We start from the raw sequence: 23,920 nt of genomic DNA on the forward strand, positions 1-23,920 counted from the left end.
TATTCTTCTGGAATTTCTTGTCATTTTCTAGGCCTACGTTATTATTCTCCGAAAGTTGTCCGACCACCCTCCTCGCCCCTACTCTGAATCAGCACCTGCAGATACAGTCGAACGGGCTGGAATGTTCAAGTCAGAACCCAAACCCATTCACATGGGGTAGCAACTATGAAGTATCCTGAGTTAAAAATAGTTCACTAATTTTCTACAAGTTTTGCCATTTTCGAGACCCTGTGTTTTCAGACTACTTTATTCTCCGAAATATTTGAAAATTGATGTAAGTAAAAGTGTAAACAGTTTTACTAATATGTCTATGGGTGTGGGGCGGGGGGAGGGGGAGGCTTGACCTCAATTGGACGCAAGAGTGGATGGGTGCACGGCTGGGCACGGCCGGTAACACAGCCAGGTAAAAACGCCTGCTGCGGCCGGAAAGTTGCGAGCGGCCGGTGTTTGGCGGGCGCGTGGCAACACCGCGGTGTGCGCCGTGCTGCGCGAGGTGGGCGCTCGGGGCGCCAGGTGAGTCTGCAGTCTGCAGCCGCCTCTGCCACCAGTCGCCTGCCGACCAGCCCGCCGTCCGGCCGCCTCGCTGCACCTGGCCCAGATAGCATTCCTACTCACCCGTAAGTACCAGCCCTCACTAGTCCCTACGGCTCACACACCCCAGCCGCAGACCTCCGTGACGATAGCAGCGGTGACACCAGCCTGAGTCAGCGGCCACGCCCGCGTCTGTGTTCGCCCACGCATTGTGTGCCTACCACCTGGTGATCGAGTGGCCCGGGACTACACCTCACACCTCTCGATTCCTACAATCCTACCCTTTCGAGTGTTCGGTTATCGGACAAACGACCCGCGGTTTTTGCTGAGTACAAACTTTTTATCATCACACATGACCTTCGTTTAGTAAACATTCAACATACCGATAGCAGAAAGTCACTGCAGGTCGAATTCCGAAGTGAGACTTTCTTCTCTTCACAACTATAAAAAAATTGTTTTGTCTGTAACAGCAACTGTAAACAAGTAAAGTTAGTTTAGCTAGTCACCTGCGAAACGAAGATTATTTAACTACATTTTCGGTGTTTTTTGTGAACGTCTAGTCTGAGAAAAAAACAGGAAAGCGGTAATGAGCAGAGGCTGATTAGTGCAACAGGTGGTTATGAGGCAGCAGTGACAGTCCGTGCGAGCCCGAAATTCACAGCGGAATATACGACAGAGTACACGTCTTGCATTTACCAGTCTATTATCTTATTGATGTCGCCAAATAAGACCCATAATTTTAAGCTGTGCAACCCTAACTATTCGCCTGTTTTGTTATTGGTTTTCTATCAATTTTTACTGTTCTCGCTATTCGACAGCGGTCAGTATCAATGTTGCCCAAAAATATTCCTACGTAAACTGCGGGGTAAAGTTTTGAATATAAAAGTACGTGGTTCCTGCAAAGAGCATGCGGTTGGTGATGAAATTACGTTTAGTATATTGTTTATCGTGAATATTGTCTCCAACAAATTAGTCATAGCTCTGCGAAAGCTTCATTTAGAGTTCATCAGCAGTTGTGTGTCCTGTAGTTGTTACCATTCTAATCTGAGGACACTTTCCCTGTTTCTTTAAGTAGGTTGTGACGCAAAGTGGCTGTCATTCCTGCAGGACAAAAGGCGTAACAGCATACCCGTTATTTCTTAAGTACGTGCGAATAGAGGTCCGTTTCAATTCGAGTGACGTTGTCATTTATTGTAAAACTAGAGTATAAAATTTGCTTTATATAGCTTTCATTATACATTGTTTGCACGGTAGTGTTTAAAAACTGCCACGTTATGTTGGAATGCCCAGTAACTGTGTAAATCCAAGTACACACAGATTGAAGTAGACGCTCATTATTGGTAACCGAGCTACTGCCAGTTGTCACTGCAGACACCCACACATGATTTTATTCGAAATCTAAACATCACGAAGTTTGGCTTCATACATTTCTGTAACGATACGTTTTCCGCGAACAGCCGTTACAGAACGGCTAAATCTTTGTAATTTCTGTGAATGTGATAGTTCAAAGTGTTACCGATCTGTTACAATGTCTGATCTGTGGAAGCTATGTCAGGTTCTAAATTGTGTTCGGACAGCTTTCTGTTTGGTCGCGATCGAACTCGCAACTTATTTTAATTATCGGTTCGATACTATCGTAAACAAAATCAAGGCGACGCCCTGTCTAGGATTCACTATTGGCTGCTTTTTCACATTTTAATTTTCTCACTTGTCTCGAGAAGTCCAGTTGTTCTTTGTTAAATATCCGAGGCCATTCGCCTAGGCGTTTCATGTTATTCATCCTAAATGTGACAATCTAGTCATCCTGCCGACCGTTGCGTTAAAACTCTTCTCTCCGTAAAATGCTTGTTACTTGACAGCTATTTGGTTGGTTCAAATGGCTCTGGTTCAAATGGCTCTGAGCACTATAGGACTTACCATCTGTGGTCATCAGTCCCCTAGAACTTAGAACTACTTAAACCTAACTAACCTAAGGACATCACACACATCCATGCCCGAGGCAGGATTCTAAGCTGCAACCGTAGCAGTCGCGCGGTTCCGGACTGAAGCGCCTAGAACCGTTCGGTCACCGCGGCCGGCTGAATGGCTTACTGAATGATGTTTCTAACAACGTGGGAAGCTGTCAAAAAGCCGTAAATTTATTTCTGATTTATTATTTGAAAACCTGTATTCATATTTTCTTATTCTGTCCTGAGCGTTTCTACTAAGATTGCTCAGACGTTACCTTTGGTGTGATGACCTCAACATGCTGTACGTGTTGGGATAATGCTAAAGGGAAATGTAGGCTCAAAGACGGCAAAGGATATCTTTAAGAATGCCTTCACCCTGTCAGTTGTAGCTGCCGCCACGTCGGATTATGTTGGCTGTCGGCTGCTTGCTTGCGGCGTGAATTACAAGAAGTGTGAGGCACGGGACACATCAAAGCCTGGCCGCGGTGGCGGAGCGGTTCTAGGCGCTTCAGTCTGGAACCACGCGGCTGCTGCTGTCGCAGCTTCGAATCCTGCCTCGGGCATTGATGTGTGTGATGTCCTTAGGTTAGTTAGGTTTAAGTACTTCTAAGTTCTAGGGGACTGATGACCTCAGATTTTAAGTCCCATAGTGCTTAGAGCCATTAGAACCACTTGATTTTTGACACATCAAAACTGGTGTGCGAAATTTAGTTGTTTCACCGGTTTGGCAGTATTTATTACGGCCTCATTGCAGCTGACAGTACTGCTGCGTTTGAGCACATAAAATAACTAGGCTGTAGAAGATACTGGAGATCGCTGTATAGTCAACAAGAGCGGTTTCCAGTTCAGTGATTCAAGCGGAATAATTTTGTGAGATCACACATCAGCTTCAGAGGAGGTGAAGTTATTCAGTTGTTCCAGATGAGCTATGTAATACGGATCAAATTGAAAGAAATAGTGTTGACGGCAATTGAGAGTTTTATACCATGTTGTTTACTGAGAGACGAAACAGATCCCCCATATTACGCAAAATAGGTCAGGAAATTGTTGCAGAAATGACGAAAACAGCATGCCAGATTTAACTTCAAAATGTAATTCACACATTATTATTGTAGGCCAAGAAACTGTTATTAAATGCTGCACTACACTTCAGAGTGGCAGACAGTTTAGACTATTTTTCCAACATCGTCATTAAGCCTTTGTAAACAACGGTGGGTACGTCCTACCAATCATTCAATTCCTCGACGATGGAAACGCGCTCCTTGGTTTTGGAGCCATTCGAGAACCGGTGTGTGGGCGTCCTCATCGTAGGAATATACGAGATTACGGCGAATCAGTTGCTCTATTTCTTCGACATTGCTTTCTGTGGTCGATGTCGATGTCGACGCCCTTCCTTCCCGGTCAGCATCACCCACGGCTCTGCGCCCTTGTCTAAATTGTTGGCATCATTCCTCTACGGCTGGACTCATTAGTGCATTTGGTCCATATATCGCCAGAATTGCACGGCCACTCTGTGCACAGTTTATACATTTTGCTCACAAGAATTGTACTGTCCTACGTGCTTTAACCTTTGAGTACGTTTCAAGTTGTCGCACCATTTTACTACCACACCGTGATACACCTGTTATCCGTGCCGCAGCAGGATTGTGCCTTCGGGCAACCCGTGCGTGAACATTCTTCTGACAACGGGCCACTCCTCGCTGCGTAATGGTCTTAGCATGGGATGACATACGTCACTTATTTTCTGAAGTCCCCTCATATGTCGGACTTCTTACGTTACTATTGGCTTCTGATGGTGCCAGTTAAAATGCTGTGGGAGATGTAGGAAGGTATTTTAACACCAGTACACACTAAATCCACGGGAGTAAATCAGTTTTCCAGTATTGTTTCTGTTTGTATGCGAATCTGCAGTCGTGGTAAAGACAATATGTGGAAGGATGGGACACTATAGTCCGATTAAAATTACTTGAATAGTTGACGTCTGTCACTTGCTGCTGCAGTGTAGCCACATCCGCTGGCGGCTACCGCACGGTTGTAGGCGACTCGCAAACTGCGGATCACTTCACAAATGCCGTTAACGTGAAACACGAAGCACTTTGGCAGCGACCGCCGCGAGGTATGACGGAAATGGGAGACGCTCTGTCGACAGCTGATTTTAGGTGACCAATGACTGAACTGCGGCAGACCACGCGTTTTGTAACCCTGAATTTAAACTCGTCTCCTAATCTTGCAACAACCTCTTGATGTACAGTGTATCCGAGAACACAGCGGTCAACAGTCTGCGGCAGACTGAAAATCACAGTCGCTTTGTTCACGATGTTTAACGTTAACCTGTACGAGCAAACTCAAAACAGAAAAATTTCAGTTTCAGCGGTAAAACCGAACTGTAATTTTTCGCTGTCATTGGTTACCCGAAACTATCCTCACACTGGCTACGCAAGGTTCCGCGTTACCAACCGAAGAGCACTGCTGATTGCAAACGAAAAGAGAATGATACGAAGAAAAATAAGAACAAATAAAAAAGGTCAATACGTTGATGAAAATGGCATGGCATAGCACCAGAAATAAAAAATTACATTTAAAGAAATTAATTGAATAAAAGTAATGAGGTCTTTTGATTGGATGCATAAAAATAAAAAAAAATCGCTGCATTTGAGGCGATTCGAACTCACGACCTACGACAGATCAGGTTTGTACGCTAACCACTGCACTACACCGTTATACTGCGGAAAGTTTTATTTATGACTCCGGTGACCCAGTCGCAAAGATTAACTACAGCCTTCAAAAATTCGGCTGCACACAATGTCGTGCAAAGCTTATCTAATGTAAGCCGGTCTCTGATTGAACGATCCAATACTGTTTGGTTAGTGCTGTGTAAAGCTGGACAAGGAACTGGAAGTGAACTAATTGTTGTGGCAATTTGGCAACGGCAGACGGTTCGGGATTGACGTTGAGCGCACTGCTTGGAGGAAACCATCTACAACGCGTGAAGTGCCAATTATGAAGTAATTTTAATTGGACTACAGTGTAACCTTCCGCTGAGATAGAGGACCTTAGCAACGGAGCGCCAGGTCAGCTGGACGTATATAGGAGGAGGAGGCCCTTTTCAAGAAACGCTACCAAAGTTTGTCTGTATGCTTTGCGGAGATTATGGGAACCAAATGTGGGATGGCTGGACCAATTTTGAGCCCAACTTCTTCCGCCTACGAATTCGCTGTGTTAATCATCGATCATACTCATCCAGTGGAAAAAATGTATGCGACTGCTTCTAACTGTGTAAGCAAGACGACTGAGCTACTGATGTTAATTCTCGACAAGAGCGAACGTCGCATGCATATAATTATGTGACGTAGGACAGCGGCTGTGGTTTATATGCAGAACGGCACGACTGCGAAGAGGTCACTGGAGATTGCGTTCCAGCACACATTAGTCAATGTAGTGCGTCAGCGAGCACCAAGCGTTGAGTCGCTGCTGGAATGTGCTGGACCCATAATCGGCAGAATAGTGATTCATAATTTTAGGTTTGTTTCTGATTTAGAATTTCTATGGTTTATATAAATCAGTGAAAACGAGTGTCACGACTCTGAAGAAAGAAGCTGTCCATTACTTCTCCATTCCTCGTCGAATTTAAATTAATTCTCACTCTCAAATGATGTCCTAGCCGACGAGACTAAAATACTTAAGATGGTTGCCGAAGCTCCTGAGAATGATGTCTTAAAGCTTCTGTGACTATGTTTCCAGTTACATTCGTCGTAGAGATTAAACTGGAATACAAGAGTCTGACTGCGAATCAAGCTTATTTAGACGTTTCGTTACTTTCGTGAACTATTGCGCATTGTGTAACAATAACATTGTCAAATGAACCCTCTGCTGACTTCTTTCCGAAAGAGTCTAACACTTGTAAGTGTGGTACCTCCTATTGTGTTCTCAGAACCAAAAAGTGTGCGACAGGGAACAAAGGATAAATGTCATCGGGGCCAACAAGATGATGGACTATGAGCCTTACATTATCGTGTTAAAAAAAAATTCCCTATTTAATTGTTTCAAGAGATGTGTTTTTAGGCATCAGACGACTTTCTTTGTCCCTATGAAGGTGTTTCACAATGTGTACGGATACCAAGTTTTTAGCATTTCTATACAAAGCAAACTGAGTAATGGCAATGCTCAATACTCTGGATTTATTTACTCACAGCTCTTCTTTCTTGCATAAGCTAGGCGCGGAAACATGAAGCTCGGAGACGAGGGTGGTGTCCCTGATCGCGAGTTCTTTGTCCTCACTTAGTATTTGTTTTGAATTTTACGGACGTATGATACAGAAGTTACACGTGTAGCCCCATCTTTCCTCATAGTTCATAAAAAAAATCCACAACTGGAGAATGTTTGCTTTATACAGGGTGTTACAGAAAGGTACGGCCAAAGTTTCAGGAAACATTCCTCACACACAAATAAAGAAAAGATGTTATGTGGACATGTGTCCGGAAACGCTTAATTTCCATGTTAGAGCTCATTTTAGTTTCATCAGTATGTACTGTACTTCCTCGATTCACCGCCAGTTGGCCCAATTGAAGGAAGGTAATGTTGACTTCGGTGCTTGTGGTGACATGCGACTCATTGCTCTACAGTACTAGCATCAAGCACATCAGTACGTAGCATCAACAGGTTAGTGTTCATCACGAATGTGGTTTTGCAGTCAGTGCAATGTTTACAAATGCGGAGTTGGCAGATGCCCATTTGATGTATGGATTAGCACGGGGCAATAGCCGTGGCCCGGTACGTTTGTATCGAGACAGATTTCCAGAACCGAGGTGTCCCGACAGGAAGACGGTTCGAAGCAATTGATCGGCGTCTTAGGGAGCACGGAACATTCCAGCCTATGACTCGCGACTGGGGAAGACCTAGAACGACGAGGACACCTGCAATGGACGAAGCAATTCTTCGTGCAGTTGACGATAACCCTAATGTCAGCGTCAGAGAAGTTGCTGCTGTACAAGGTAACGTTGACCACGTCACTGTATGGAGAGTGCTACGGGAGAAACAGTTGTTTCCGTACCGTGTACAGCGTGTGCAGGCACATCAGCAGCTGATTGGCCTCCACGAGTACACTTCTGTGAATGGTTCATCCGACAATGTGTCAATCCTCATTTCAGTGCAAATGTTCTCTTTACGGATGAGGCTTCATTCCAACGTGATCAAATTGTAAATTTTCACAATCAACATGTGTGGGCTGACGAGAATTGTGCAATCACGTCATCAACAAGATTTTCTGTGAACGTTTGGGCAGGCATTGTTGGTGATGTCTCGATTGGGCCCCATGTTCTTCCACCTACGCTCAATGGAGCACGTTATCACGATTTCATACGGGATACTCTACCTGTGCTGCTAGAACATGTGCCTTTACAAGTACGACACAACATGTGGTTCATGCACGATGGAGCTCCTGCACATTTTAGTCGAAGTGTTCGTACGCTTCTCAACAACAGATTCGGTGACCGATGGATTGGTAGAGGCGGACCAATTCCGTGGCCTCCACGCTCTCCTACCTCAACCCTCTTGACTTTTATTTATGGGGGCATTTGAAAGCTCTTGTCTACGCAATCCCGGTACCAAATGTAGCGACTCTTCGTGCTCGTATTGTGGACGGCTGTGATACAACACGCCATTTTCCAGGGCTGCATCAACGCATCAGGGATTCCATGCGACGGAGGTTGGATGCGTGCATCCTCGCTAACGGAGGACATTTTGAACATTTCCTGTAACAAAGTGTTTGAAGTCACGCTGGTACGTTCTGTTGCTGTGTGTTTCCATTCCATGATTAATGTGATTTGAAGAGAAGTAATAAAATGAGCTCTAACATGGAAAGTAAGCGTTTCCGGACACATGTCCACGGAAGATATTTTCTTTCTTTGTGTGTGAGGAATGTTTTCTGAAAGTTTGGCCATACCTTTTTGTAACACCCTGTATATCATTTCATTAAATGATATTTCCTGTGAGTAATATCCCGCTCCGCAGCAGAGGATACTGACGCACACGAGTACAATGAATGAGTTAGTGACGTCACAGCCTGATGGTGAAGGTAAATTTCATCGTCAGTATCTGTGTGCGAAAGGGAGGAGGAATTCTGAAGTACTCGTATAATTCCTGAACACCAAGTGGTGTTCCAGAAGCGCGGCTAAAATTACAATCCTCTATGCAGTGCCTAATGGAGTAAAGGCATGCGGAACGCAACACTCAGTGAATATCCACCTATCGTCTGCGGGTGTGGTGCTCTCATTCGTGTTATTTGGGAGAAGTAGGTCTATGAACGGCAACGGTTTTAACATCTTCTTTCTTTTCTACAGGGATCTATTAAAAACATATGCAACACTACGCTAGAGAAATACTTATTAGTTATCTGCAGGATACAGACACATGCAAATTTTACATGGTACGCTGTGGAAAGTAACACGCCTACCTCACATTTCAGCATGTTTTACAGAATCATAATTAGGAGACGATATCTGTCAAATCCTAGCCTAACTACTCGAGCCGGCCGCGGTGGCCGAGCGGTTCTAGGAGCTTCAGTCCGGAACCGCGCGACTGCTACGGTCGCAGTTTCGAATCCTGCCTCGGGCATGGATGTGTGTGATGTCCTTAGGTTGGTTAAATTTAAGTAGTTCTATGTTCTAGGCGACTGATGACCTCCGATGTTAAGTCCCATAGTTCTCAGAGCCATTTGGACTATATGAACTACTCGAGCAAGGGAGCAAAGGACAACAAAATTACAGTGCCTCGACAATGACTAATATCTTAATTTGAAAAGTGTTCTTTAAAATGCACAAAATCTACTGCAACAAATTTTACACTAGACGTAAATAAAGTTAGCATCGGAAAGATCTGCATAAATAGGTACAAAATATATTCTGTAGAAATATTATCACCACGTAATTGGTAAATGCTCGAAACAACGAAAAATAACCTCATGCTGCAGGATTACCATGACAAATTAGCGACTAAGAGCAAACATTTGAGGATTACAAATTACAGTAACTAAAGGCGATACGCGCAAGGGCACTCACAAACAAACTCGAGCATATGTGAACGCCCTCAATTATTTGAGGAATTCTGTGCCGACAACTACTGTGCCGCACGTGACATGCTGCAAATGCTAATTAACGTGTAAAATTGTAGTAAGTATTGTTTGATAATTTGTCAGTGCATCACATGTCACCAATGTCTGAACATCAACTGAAGCATTCTTGTAGAGAGACCGAATCTCATTTAACGATGCACGCAAAAATTGACCGAGCGAGGTGGCACAGTGGTTAGCACAATGGACTCGCGTTCGGGAGGAAGACGGTTCAAATTCGCGTCCAGCCATCCTGATTTAGATTTTCCGTGATTCCCGAAATCGCTTCTGGCGAATGCTAGGATGGTTCCTTTGAAAGGGCACGGCCGACTTCCTTCCCGATCCTGCCCTAATCCCATGGGACCGATGACCTCGCTGTCTGGTCCCCTCTCCCGGGTCAACCAACCTACCGACTTAAAAACTGCATGTGAATTATATTTTAAAAGAAACTTCCACAAGATCCGCAGATACGCTTTTAGTCCAGCGTGGTGCCAGGATGTTGATAAATCGAAGCGTAAATTTTTAGGCAAGAGCAAGCCGATTTGTGGTTTCAATCATACGTTCGCAACTATTGGCACATTACAGCAAGGATGATTTTCCAACAAAATTTCTAAGCTTTAATCACAAATTACAACTACTTTCCTCGGCCAAAGAACATGAAAGTGAATTAGCTGTAATTTTATTAATTCCAAATGATATTGGTCCGATGGGGCGATGAAACAAAACAAACGGTAGAAGTGAAAGAGGCATAGAGACTACAATCACATTTAAATTTAATTCACTTCCTCAGGAAGTATAGTGGCTGACAAAGCTCTCCAGAATTAATGTCCTTTTGCTTCAACACAGGATCCTGCGTAAGTGTAGATGAACGCCTTACCACTTTCTTACAATAAAAATGTCTGCATATATTGTGTGGCTTGCAAATTACTGTATTTCGAAACTTCTGATAACATGCACCGCTATACTTATTGATTCAGTACTATCTATTAGGTCACAATGTTTACTTTACAAAATAAAAAAAACGCAGAAATAGTTTGCTGGGATAAGAAACAACGACAGACATATGCAGCGTCCAGTTCGAGCGCGCTTTCATTACTGGCAAAGAATCGTATTGTGAGGATCGTACATACTGTGCTTATGTGTATAGTGTATTGACATCCATGATAAATGACGATTTGATTTCTAATAATGATGATAAAAGGGGGCACTACTTTCATGTCGACTTTGTAATTATAATGAAAGGGTATGCCAATAAGTATTATAGCTACGAGGCGTTATACTATGGACGCTGAAGGAGCTCGATCAAATGGACAGCTGTAAAGAGCAAAGTTACAGTCACTTTGTGGCTGGAGCATTCAAAAACACATACACGTATCAGTACAATGACTCGTCAAGAGTTTGCGTCAGCAATTCCTGCAGTCACGAACTACAGAAACGGTCTCCTGAATGGCTACACATAGGTAACGAAATTATTAGCCTCGTGTGTACTATGTAGCTTTAATACAAAAGTAGCCTTGTGACCTTTAAGTCTCTTGTAGATGCATCTCTTTATCTCTGCCCATTTCTGGTCTCAGCAGTGAGCTGAATGCGTCAAGGGCAGCATTCGTGCCATACAAAAACTTCTGTAGTAGAGAAAGACGTACTTAACTGCTAGCCTTTCCCGGAACGACAGACCATGAACGGAATTTTTTTTAAAAAATTAGAACTGGTTATAATACTAAGCTGCCGAAATATAAGTTCTAGGATGTTTGTTTGAACTGTACTGTTAAGGAAAGGGATCTTAGAATTTCTGAGGGTTCCATCTTTGACAATACAATCGAGATGGAGGAAGCAGAAACTCGTGGAATAAGTTTTCAGTGTATGGCGAAAGAGGTAGCGAGCGGAGGAGCCTGTTAGCGTCTTCCTGCCTGATGAGCGAACCGGAAAAGTCGCACTACCTTGAAACGGCGCGGTCTCACAATGGCCACAAATAAATCCACCGACACAGCACAGAAAGTTAGTCGCAGATGGCCTGTCTCTGTCAGAGCTTGCCCACACGCTCGCATCACCTACTGCAGTCTGCTCGAAGTACAGAAGTTATTTTCTTTCTTCGTTACTCATACGATACGGAATTACTGAACTCATTTCAGTTCTCTTAGCATTCGTTTGATTAACTACGGATTACAGCCTTTAAGGCAGATGTAGGGCAAAACAGCAAAAAATGGAAAAACTTTGAGTGCTTTATTTATTAGATTGATGGGTGAATAATGACATCTCAAAGTTTCACAATCGAAATCTCTATAGAATCATGTTTTACAAAATTTTCTTTGGCCGTCTGCACCTGCTAGCCCCTTTTTTCCATGCTGTGATCCACACATTTTCTACGCTACACATTTTTTCTTTTAATTTTCCGGCCACACAATCGAAGCGAACTGCAAATGTATCTAAAAGGCTGTGACAAACTTTATACCTGCCTGTGTTGTCGTAGAAATTTGAAGATGAAAAACCACTGGGAGGTGCTTAAAGACTTACAGACAAAGAAATTCACACATTACAAATATATTATGGAAAAGTCATCAGGGATAATGTACTTAGTGTAAAAGCAATGCAGCAAGAAGTGTGGTCAATATTCTTCCACATATGTTCCACAGATGAGGATCCTCAGCACTTCCTCTGTGACATATCGTGGTTCAAATATCTTCAGCAGAAGATAGTGGAGGGCCATATGCCCATATGCAATGTCTGGCACATGCTATTTTAAATGTTACAAAGCCAACTCTCAGATACCTAGCCAATCCTGAACTGCTGGAAAAGCATATATATGAGAAAACACAAAATACGAATAAGAGCTACAATCGCCTTATATGGATGGGTTGTCCGAAAACAGTATGTGTCTCCTCAAATGTTGTGAAGACAGCCGCATGTGATGCTTGTCTAGTGATTAATAGTGGAAATGTAGATAGGATGTCTTCAGAGATTAGGCTTCCATCCGGGTGCATTCTCACCGAAGGTGCTCAGAAGTATCGATGAAGCTCAGGCAATAGAAGAAAATATTCAAAAGTTAGCTAGGCAAAGGAGACAGGGGAAGAGAATACGCTAGCAAGACAAGGAAGAGAATGAAGGTTATGAAATGGACAGCATTAGTAACTAGACTTATGGCAGTATTGATAAAATTTGAAATAAAAACCTTAAATGAGATTTGCCATAGATTGACGTTTTAAGATATATGTACCTTTTCTCAGGAACTGTAAAAGCTAACATCCCGAAATTTGGCACAATTCTTAAAAATCACTTACTAATGAATCCTGTGCACCACTTTTTTTTTATCTTGTGTCTATGAAAAGTTCCGCTTTACCGCCTGAGGAAGACAGAGCAATCTCGGTTAATATAAAACTGAAAAATTAATTTGAATGTAACTGCGTTCTTAAATAAAAATTTGTTGCACACGTTTTACCAGTCCTTGATGCAGATGTGTGCTGTAGAATTTCAGCGTTAACGCTTGATTAGTTTATGAGAAACAGTCCATTATATGTGCACTGATAATTAAAAATTCAAATCCTTATAAGATGAATATTCGTGAACAGTATCAAACAAAATCTGGAGAGAGTATCATGCACTATGTTCTACGTAGTAGTCTCAAGTTTTAACATTTTAACAGTAGTGTTGTAGAGGATATCGATGTTTAAATGTCCGTATGCATTTTGGACTACGTCTTAACTTAAAAGTAACTGCTGGATACGTTATGATCAGTCTCCTACTTTCGACACCGAACAATCGGTTTTGTGCCTGTCTAAAGGTATAAGGAACCAGCATCCGTTCGCGATCTGTGTACAGAAGAAATGGAAGGAAAGTATGTGAAACATGGCTTTGTGCGCGATCAGCTCTCTCTCTCACTTGTTCTCGTGACACGTGGGGTGGACAAAAATATAAAAACAACGCGGGAAAGCCATATTTGAACATAAATTCAGATGCTATCAAGCCTGCAGATAGCACTATTGTATCTCACTACGAACTGAATCTCTGGAATGCCCTCAATACGCGGTCAAAACAGTGTTCTGTGTGGTTTTGAGAGCATTATTCCGGGGCCAAGTGAATTCCAACATGGGAAAACTGTTGGTGCTCGTATGGTGGGTGCATCCGTAACCAAGGTAGGCGAAATGTTTGGTGTTTCAAGAGGTACCTATCGAAGATTTATACCGCATACAGGGAAAGCGGAAAAACATCATAACGCGGACGAAAGTGTGTATTGAGTGATCGTGACTGACGGTTATTAGAGGACGACAGCTGCAAAAGTCACTGCGGAACTGAATGTCGTACTCTCAAACCCTGTCAGCACCAAGACAACACGGAGGGAGCTACATAAGCAAGGAATTGTAGGGCCAGCTGCAATTAAAAAGCCATTCAGCAGTGATGCAAATGCCCGTAACAGGAAAACGTGGCGCCGAAGCCATAAAACCTGGACTATGGAGCAGTGGAAGAATGGATGAGTCTTGTTTCACACTGTTTACCGCTTCTGGCCGAGTTTACGTCCCAAGTGATAAATACGGCGGGGTTCTGTGATCATTTGGACGGCCCTATAGAGGTATTCAAAATGGTTCAAATGGCTCTGAGCACTATGGGACTTAACATCTGAGGTCATCAGTCCCCTAGACTTAGAACTACTTAAACCTAACTAACCTAAGGACATCATACACATCCATGCCCGAGGCAGGATTCGAACCTGCGACCGTAGCGGTCGCGCGGTTCCAGACTGAAGCGCCTAGAACCGCTCGGCCACCCCGGCCGGCCATGGATGTGTGTGATGTCCTTAGGTTAGTTAGGTTTAAGTAGTTCTAAGTTCTAGGGGACTGATGACGTCAGATGTTAAGTCCCATAGTGCTCAGAGCCATTTTGATTCTTTGATGATTTTGGTTGATCAGGTTCATCCCATGTTACAATGTTTATTCTCCAGTGGTGATGCTGTGTTCCAAGACGAGAGGGCCCCTGTTGACACAGCTCGCATCATCCAGGACTGGTTTTGTGAGCATGAGAAGAATGAATTTTCGCATCTCCCCTGGCCACGACAGTCACCAAATCTCAATATTATTGAGCGTTTGTGGTCTGTTTTGGAGAGAATTGCGCGTGATCGCTATCCAACTCCGTCATCGTTTCCTGAACTTACCACTATTCCACAGGAAGAATGATGTAAGATTCCCTTGAAAACCATATAGGCCCTGAATTTATCCACTGCGTAATGACTGGAAGTTTCTGCACGGTATTGGGTATGATCTAGTGTTTTTGTGGTTGTGGCGTTTCCGTATTTTGGCCCACCCGCTGTATTTCACGTCCACGGATGTAGGCCCTACAGTTACTTTTAAGCACACAGAACTTAGAATCACTAATTTAGTATTTCTCTCAAAGTTTAATGATAAAATATTGATGAGCTGTAGGAAAACAATAAAATAATAGATCTGAAAAATGTAGCTGGCTATAAACATACAAAATGGACGAGTCTAGCTGTCAGCGGTCAGCATTAAATTTCCTATGAATTCAGCTATGAGTCTTCACAAAACACGGAATTATAAAATAAGTATCACATTCATTCGTGACTAGTCTTGGTAGAGATCTGGCAAGTCCTTTGCTACCCTGCTGTCGCCTTTGAAAACGCCGGCCGAAGTGGCCGTGCGGTTAAAGGCGCTGCAGTCTGGAACCGCAAGACCGCTACGGTCGCAGGTTCGAATCCTGCCTCGGGCATGGGTGTTTGTGATGTCCTTAGGTTAGTTAGGTTTAACTAGTTCTAAGTTCTAGGGGACTAATGACCTCAGCAGTTGAGTCCCATAGTGCTCAGAGCCATTTGAACCATTTTTTTGAACCTTTGAAAACAATCAGTTAATATGTGGCTTGCAGGAACCGTCTGTCCCATGTGTTCCGCACACTGTTGGATTCCCCCGGCGGAGGAATCCATGCCTGGAAGCGCATTGCAATTACCCTTTTTAAGAAGAACATCATGGTCAGGTCATTATATTAACCATTCGCAGCCCATTATCCCTCAACCCCAGACACTATTACTTTCAGTGACATAGCATCCTTTGCCTCAACAGCAAAGCTATAGCCCTCACGGGGAGCTAGCTTATTGTGTTAGCTAGTATCTGCAACAATCCCTGATAGTCAACAGAATGACTTCGCCTTCCCGTCTCTGTAGATGATAAATGAGTTCTCGATGTACATGACTTTGTTAACTGTTGTATGTATGTGCCGGACAGATGGAAAGAATGTAGATCTGCATCATAAACTATAAAACCTATGCAATAGGTGAATCTGACATATTCGAGGAATACCACCAGAGCAGCCTAGGAAATCCCCCGTTTATGGCTATCTGTATATTCTACAGCATAGCTACCGTGATGAAGTAAAATATAATAAAAAACTTTATAACTCTAATCTAGGTTGCAGTTCTCCCCGTTGCCCTGGAAAGTAAATTTAATTTGGGTCTCTTTAGAGACATGATTACCGAACCGCTACAATTTCGGTTGACGATTTTAATCGCAATGTGGGCTACATCAAGTGGCAACGTGACCTTCGAGATGGGCGGTTCGACTCTTATTTGATTCACTTTAAAGACTTCAAACACTTTTCATACCAGAAACATGCAACGGATCTTTTGTTGATCATCTCCTCTCTGGAATTTAAGAAATTAGAGTCATTCACCACAATTTTGTCAATTTATCCGGTAATTCTACCTTAACTCTCAAACGTTTGATGTAACAATAAGCACTCTTAATGTTTAAATCAGTTGAAAGTGCCGAAAAGTAACAAATCATTAGAACTTGATGGAATTTCTATTTTTATTTTCACTGAGTATACCTCGGAATTGGCTTTTTTCTTAGCTAACATAACATGACAAATGACTCATACAGCGAACAGCCGCAGGTGAAATCAAATGATCCAGAATATGCGCATTTAAAAGGAGGCTAAAATAACAAATGGGCTTAATCATAGATCGGGTCAAGAGGAATATTGGATACGAGTCATCGGCTTTGACCAGTGACGTAATGTTAGTGTATGTTTGGTGCGTATATTCACAGTTTTGATGTCAGCTGGCGCCGCTGATATCGGCGGGTTACAGTGACTATGTGTACGCCGTTTGTCCCTGATCCAAGATGACAACTCGTATGGAACATTCCTCTTGATCGCATAGCTCTACATTACGAACTTTTTATATTTACGATGGTAAACATATGATGTCTTCGAATGTAACGAGTTTCGTTGAAACGAAATCATCTATCTAAAACTTTCTATGGAAATGGGAAGTAACTGTTATGTGTACTTCACAATACTGTCCAATGCTGTCTTGAAATGTCATACTTCAATTCAGAAAGTGTGTTTCGATGGGGCACTATGTGTTTGACTTTCATAATGTTGGATTTGCAGATGTCTAATATATTACCTTGGAAAGCTACTCTATATCTCGTATTATTCTGAATTGTAAATCTTAGTATGTCTGCGTATAGATAAAGATGAAAAAATATCCTGAAAAGAATACACTGGACGCTCTGAACTTTGCTGTAGTCTTAATCGCAGATTCTGGCAAGACCAAAGTCATAATGAACGAATAGCCACGTACACCAATAACTAAAATTTTGTTAAGAAAATTTAGTTACTTTTGCAAATATTTGTACTTCCCATCAGGCGTTTCGTGTCGGTCGGTATATAGACACTAAGTTTCAATGCACTGTGACGTAAAACACTTGAAACTTGCTTTGTGTATCCAAGGTCGAAAGCGATGGAGAGAAAACGGCAGAAGATGGCGACATCCACGCTAGTGCGACAGCGGCCGAGCAAATAATACTTCTCGAACATGCAGCAGTAATCAAATATTGACGAAGACGTCGTTGGCCTTAGAAAATCTCGGGACGAAACAATCCTTTGCTCCAGCATTTACTTGAACTGCATATGTAGAAAACCACGTTTGTTGATGGGTTTATAGTAACTCTTACACCAGGGAAGGTTTCTGCCGTTTTGAACGGAGTAAAAATACTTAATTGCGTAGAAATGTTTGAAAAGTGAAAAGAAGGGAAGGTAGTGAACATACATCTGTACCTCTAGTCAGCAGCTTTGGTCGCTCAACGTAACTGCTTGTGTGCTGCACCCATCCCAAATAGTGAAGAAGGCATTGGTTGTTTTGAACTTCACCAACTTTTTTTTCTTCGATGTTACTTTCTCTGCGTCACTAGCGACCCTATTCTGTTAACTACCTCCACAGCAAACGCCGCATTCAGGATAATCACACGGTCCATTTTCGTCTAGGATACGCTACTTTTTATTATGAATGATTCCATTCTTGGTTACTATTTTATAAAATTAAGCTGACATTTTCAGTAAATGACAGTGGACTTAACAAGTAATGAATTTACTGTACTGTTCCATTTCGCTAGGCACCTGAACTTTTATGTTACAACAAGCCTGTCAGGCGTGCTGCAGATATTTGCAGAGTTTTGACTATCAGGTGAAACAGCCATGTTTCAGAAATAAAAATTCGGATCTTTGACCGTAATACCCGCTGACTTGCTCTCTACTAAAGTGACAACATTATCTTCCAATCGCCAATATTCTAAAAGTAGCGTTTGTGTTACTTACAGGTTGATCGTGGAAGATTGATTTCAACTCCGTGACCTAACATTTACCATTGGGAACAAGACCATTGATCACTTCCATTAAGATGCGACCTCCCTCGCACAGCACTAAAAACCCAGAGATCATAACCACTGCCACGATATGGTATACATTCGTGTAATATGAAAAAAAAATTAAGCACAGTTTCCACGTGAACCTCGCATATCCTGATTGTGAATCAAAGACTTTGCTCGATGGAAATTTTGATGTTGTGTCTCTCTCGTCACTGTTGCTTAATAAACACTGACAGATGCAAAGGATGTGTGGGAGGCATGTGTTTTCAATGCAATAGGGATTACTTGACTAGTGAACTTGCTGCTGATTCGTCTTCGTTCCTGCGCATTCGAAGTTTCGAAGACAAAAGATTACATTACAAAACAGTATACATACATAGCGGGATATCTGCTGTTAATGGACAGATTGGATTCATTATTTCTATAATGTTAGTGGCAGGAGAGGATGGTAAGATTTCTTTGTCTGAGGACAGACGGAAGAGACAGTGCCCTGATCTTTGTAGTAACATAGATACTCATAGACAATTGGAAACTGTGGTCAGGAGAGCAGTTTAAGACAGTCAGCGAGGTCAAAACAATAAAATTTCTCTGAGCAGGAATTTCGCTGCACATAAAAAAATTTCGAAAAGCAGAGAAAGAGCCTGAAGATCTAATCCACTGCTAACTGGGAATTTCCACAAGCCGGCACATGCACAAAGCAATAATGAGGCACCATGGCTTATGACCCTTTGGTGGACGCGACCTATGGTGGCGTAGGAGAGGCCGTCAGGTGGTTGCGTTCCTCTGGTCAGGTCTTGCCTACGACGCGTTTCGGGGGCTACGCCTACAGAGGTCGCAGATTACTTAATGCAGTCTTAAGTCTTGTTCGCTTGGCTTCTTGTCATTAGTTTATAATTTTTATGTAATTTTCTTAGCTCCTAAAATTTGAGACTTGAATATATTACTGCTGTTTATCAAAAGTTACCGCAATAGCGTTGCTATATCACATACTGCCACTTACCAATTTCCTCTTTAATAATTTTACAAATTTAATTTCTTTTGTGTTTTTATGTATTTCACTTAATTACTGTAAAAACTGATAACACCTTGTGATTCCAGATTACTTTTTACCTAATTGTAAGTTTGTACCTAATTGCATATCTGTTAAGGCTCCTACACACGCACCAATCGACCGACCGACAAACTGAATATGTAGGCGTTTGGCCAAGGGACCGATCTACCTTTTTGTCACTATGTCGGTCGGGTAGGACCATCCGACAGCCGATTCCTTCACCACCCCACCCAGCAAATTGTGCCATATGTAGCACTCTCTTGTCAACTGCCTGAGCCGGCCGGTGTGGCCGAGCGGTTCTAGGCGCTTCAGTCTGGAATCGCGCGACCGCTACGGTCGCAGGTTCGAATCCTGCCTCGGGCATGGGTGTGTGTGATGTCCTTAGGTTGATTAGGTTTAAGTAGTTCTAAGCTCTAGAGGACTTATGACCTCAGATGTTGAGTCCCATAGTGCTCAGAGCCAAGCCATTTGAATCATTCAACTGCTTGACAAAAGTTCGACTTTTGTCACTGCTTGCAGGATTAACTGCTGTTCTAATATACGTGACAGAGTGCGAGCCGGACAAAACTTTGACAGTTTCTGGAAAAATTTAAAGATTGCAGATGTTTGTGGCACCTGTCGTGTGAGGCGTAAAGCAGTTGAGACGTAAGAAATAACAACTTCCTTCAGTTTCATTTCCTAACGAACCGATAGTGGTTTCATGTTGAACAGAGTGAGAGAGAGAGAGGGCTAGAGATTTTATAAATAAAAGTCAGTCGACCTCCTGTATTTCGGCTTTTAGGGTTTATTTCCGATACTTATCGGAAATGAAATCTAAAAATCGAAATGCAGGCAGATTAGGTCTGAGATTTCATTGCCGATACATCTCGGAAATAAAACCTAAAAACCCAAATATAGACGGTCAATGTACGTTTATTCATAAAATATACTGGTTCATTGTTCTTAGTATTAAAATACTCCAGCATATATTCAAGCATTCTGCAATGAAGAGTAAAGTGGGAGATTTCTTTTCCTGTTCTAAAAGTTGGTAAATACTTCATTTCTTATGTGGCTGTTGTATTTATTAGATGATGTGGGCCACGACTATTTATATTTTTCTTCTTCTAATTTGAAGTTATTTTCTTAAACTTACGAGGTGAGGGGGATCGTGTATGCTACATAAATAAATAAAGTTTACAAGAGCATCTTTTGTTTTATTTATTTTACTACACTACGACGTATTTCCTCGGGCAACTGCAAATCAAGTTGTAGATTTCAGGAATCATTTTAGGTAATAATTGCGGGGATACAACAGCACTGAATATGTAGTCTTCTTAACTTCTGAAACAGTAATGTAGCTAACAGCCTCCCCTCGCAGTTTACAGCCTCTCTCACGACTGTAACTTTTTCATTAAGAATGGTTTGATGATGTTCAGCAGCTCCGAAATGCATATTTCACCAACTGTTAGATAATTACGAAAATCAACGGCTTCCAGTTCTTTAAGTAACAGTGTGTGAGCGAATTTCTTTCTTTGCATTAACCACTCATTTGCCCACAGCTTACTCTCGGTCTTTTTTGGCATCGTTGACTCTAAAATAGCTGAAGAAAACCCCAGTTTTTGTTTCTATGTAAAACCAAGTGGGATCCGTGACACCTAATAATACGTATCCAGATAATTTTTTATTATCTCTCTTGACGATACCATTCTGGCTTTATAATATTAGAATGTATTGAGAACTTTCAATCAGCCTCGTGATTCCAGCTGAAGAGCTACTTGAATGAGAAGTAATGGCCCCAAGACCTGGAAAGCTGACGACGGCCGCTACAGTGGTGTGCTTGTCACATGCCTCTCCATACTGTATTCGGATGATGCAAAGGATGAAAGCTAGCGTGCTGCATCGCGTGGTCCTCTCCGCCTATCCCACTGACACCGACGACTCAAAATATGATGCGTAACTTCTTTTTCTTTGCCTTCACTAAGCGCTATAGGCAACTCTTCAATGCCAAGAATATTTTTTACGTTGTTATGGGATCGTCGCTTCAAAAAGATGTCAGGGAAATAAAAATGTTCAGTTTTGTGAACTCTACTCAAGGACCGTAATTTCGTAGAATCTTCCTGTTTTCGTTAACTTTCTTTCCTTTAATTTTCAGCAGATACTAGGCAATTCAGCTCATGCTTAAATGGTTTCCTAAATACACATTTTACTGAAGTTTGTCGGACAATGTTTTCAAGAAAGAGAGCTGGTTTCTAACATGGCGAACCGTCGCATAGTACTTTTGCTTCGTCTCTCACAGAAAAAAAGAAAATTTTGATGATGTGGGGACACCATCACCGGCGATTATATGTATCTAGCGCTGCCAGCATAGATAAATGCTTTGCAATAATAAACTAACAGCATCGGCTTGCTGCGTGACCTCTTAAACGCCGGTAGTGAGCGTCCATTCTATCCTCATAAATAAACGCCGATGCTCATGTGAGCGCACCGTTTTGACGTACCTGCGTACCATTGTCCTATCAGGTGTGACTACATGTATGCAGGTCACCCCATAAAAGCAGACGTTGCGCCGGTTCGCAGAATAAGCACTGCGGGAGGGGGGGGGGGCTGTTATCGTTTTTATCGCTGGCGTCCTATCGCAAAGGTGTGTGTGTGTTTGAGTGTGTGTGTGTGAGTGTGTGTGTGGAGTTGCTGGGGCTAGGTTATCGGTGGTTTTGCATTCCAGTTGTCTTCTGTTGTTCATAGGAGACCACGGATAACGAACGTAATTACCCTGCCGTACGTACTGTTAGCTTCCTGGAGGTATGTTCCGTCTTTGCAGCTAACTGAAACGTAGTTTATTTTATGCCATACGCGATTCGCTTCATTTATTTATGAAGCATCTTCAGTGGTCTAACACTTCACTTGCACTTTTCATTGTGTGTTCAAAAATGGTTCAAATGGCTCTGAGCACTATGGGACTTAACTTCTGAGGTCATCAGTCCCCTAGAACTTAGAACTACTTAAACCTAACTTAACCTAAGGACATCACACACATCCATGCCCGAGGCAGGATTCGAAACTGCAACCGTAGCGGTCGCGCGGTTCCAGACTGTAGCGCCTAGAACCGCTCGGCCATTACGTGTTGAATGTGTGTGTATCTACAGTGTGTAGTGTAGCCAACTGCCGCTGTGTGTTTATCTCTCGCCTTTTGTTTACAATGTATGTGTGGTTTGACACCTCTTCATTGTTTTGTATGCGTACGTGCGTGTATGTGTGTGTGTGTTTCGTTATGTGTGAATGTGTCATTCTTTGTGAGAGTGGATACTTTTTTATTTTTTGTATGAATGTGTTATTCTGTATGTGGCTGGATATTTTGTGCGTGTGTGTGTGTGTGCATGTATGTGTGTGTGTGTGTGTGTGTGTGTGTGTGTGTGTGTGTGTGAAATAGAGAGAGAGAGAGAGAGAGAGAGAGAGAGAGAGAGAAAGAGAGAAGTGAAATGCTGTAATAAATAAGGGTGAAAAAACGCCGGAAATCGGCCATCCGTAGCTTGGAAATCGAGTAGCACACGTCCAGGACCACACACGTGGACTAGCAACACTGGAAATCGTGAGTAACATCACGCCAAACGATAATTTAACCTCACGAGACTGATGCCGCAAAATTTGTTTCTAACTTGAAAAACAAGAGAAAACCACGAGAAAACGTGACGTAGTAACATACTTGTAACTACTACATAACAAACATGTCTTAGAGAATATTGAAGATGCTTAAATAAAATACTGAAACGCATATGGTAAAAAGCAAATTGCCTTTCATTGTAGTTGCAAAGATGGAACATACCTCCATGAATTTTGAAGCAACTAAGGAACGACGGAAAACGGAAAAAATGACGACTGTAAGCTTGTTTCGAGGTGAAATTATACGCTTTGATTAAAAAGACATGTAATAGTCACATGTGATGGGATTACATAAAAACAATCCTTTTTAGTGTTGTAAAAATATTTCCTAAGCGTGAGTTTCTTTGTATACAAAGAGTCCTGTTTTGTAAAGACTGAGTTGACTTCCTGTTTCTTATCTTTGAAATTTTGTCTTGTAGTTAATCTATTGCCTGTACATTTAACTCATATATTTCTCAGCCCATTCTAGTGGTCACAGGAATGTATACCCACACTGCGCATGACTATTTGGGAGTGTGCAAATTACTATTTGTGAGTCTGCAAATTCGGAAGCATCCTGTGCAGCGTGGTATTCAGTGCAGTTGCTTCCGCCCATAATTACTCTGGATAACTTAAATCACTTTAATATTGACCATTCCGTAAGTTCTTATGGATTATATTTCGTTCTGGTCCTCTTCACTGACTCTGCTTCCGTAACAGCTGATAGCCTAATATATCACAGCAAAGTTATATTCCTTTGAAAAAACGCTTGCCTCTACCCTTCGAGCTGGTTTGGAAAAATTCATTTCGAATATGAGAGTGCATCTCAGTGATCATTTCTAAGCACAGCCAAGCTGGAATATCATTTAAATCACTCCTCCTTATGATAGCTTTCAGCACATGGCTAAAACTTCTGTACAGAGAATATCATGCATCTGCATAAGGTGTGTCTTTATTAGACTGACAGTTCGTCATCCAAGACAACATTTCAATGCAAATTTTATTCAGCAACATTGGAACTGAG

General features: G+C 42.3%; 1 protein-coding gene across 1 annotated transcript in view; it reads left to right on the forward strand.

Moving 5' to 3' along the window:
- The first annotated feature begins 489 nt into the window (after positions 1 to 489).
- The window catches only part of LOC126470525 (phospholipase A2 inhibitor beta), a 138,585-nt gene continuing 115,154 nt past the window's right edge, over positions 490 to 23,920 (forward strand). The window contains exon 1 of the mRNA XM_050098444.1: positions 490 to 617. The gene's annotated coding sequence lies outside the window, so the exon portion shown is untranslated. The remainder of the gene's footprint in view (positions 618 to 23,920) is intronic.

This window comes from Schistocerca serialis, chromosome 3 (genome assembly GCF_023864345.2).
Source record: "Schistocerca serialis cubense isolate TAMUIC-IGC-003099 chromosome 3, iqSchSeri2.2, whole genome shotgun sequence".
NCBI classification, from domain to species: Eukaryota; Metazoa; Arthropoda; class Insecta; order Orthoptera; family Acrididae; genus Schistocerca; species Schistocerca serialis.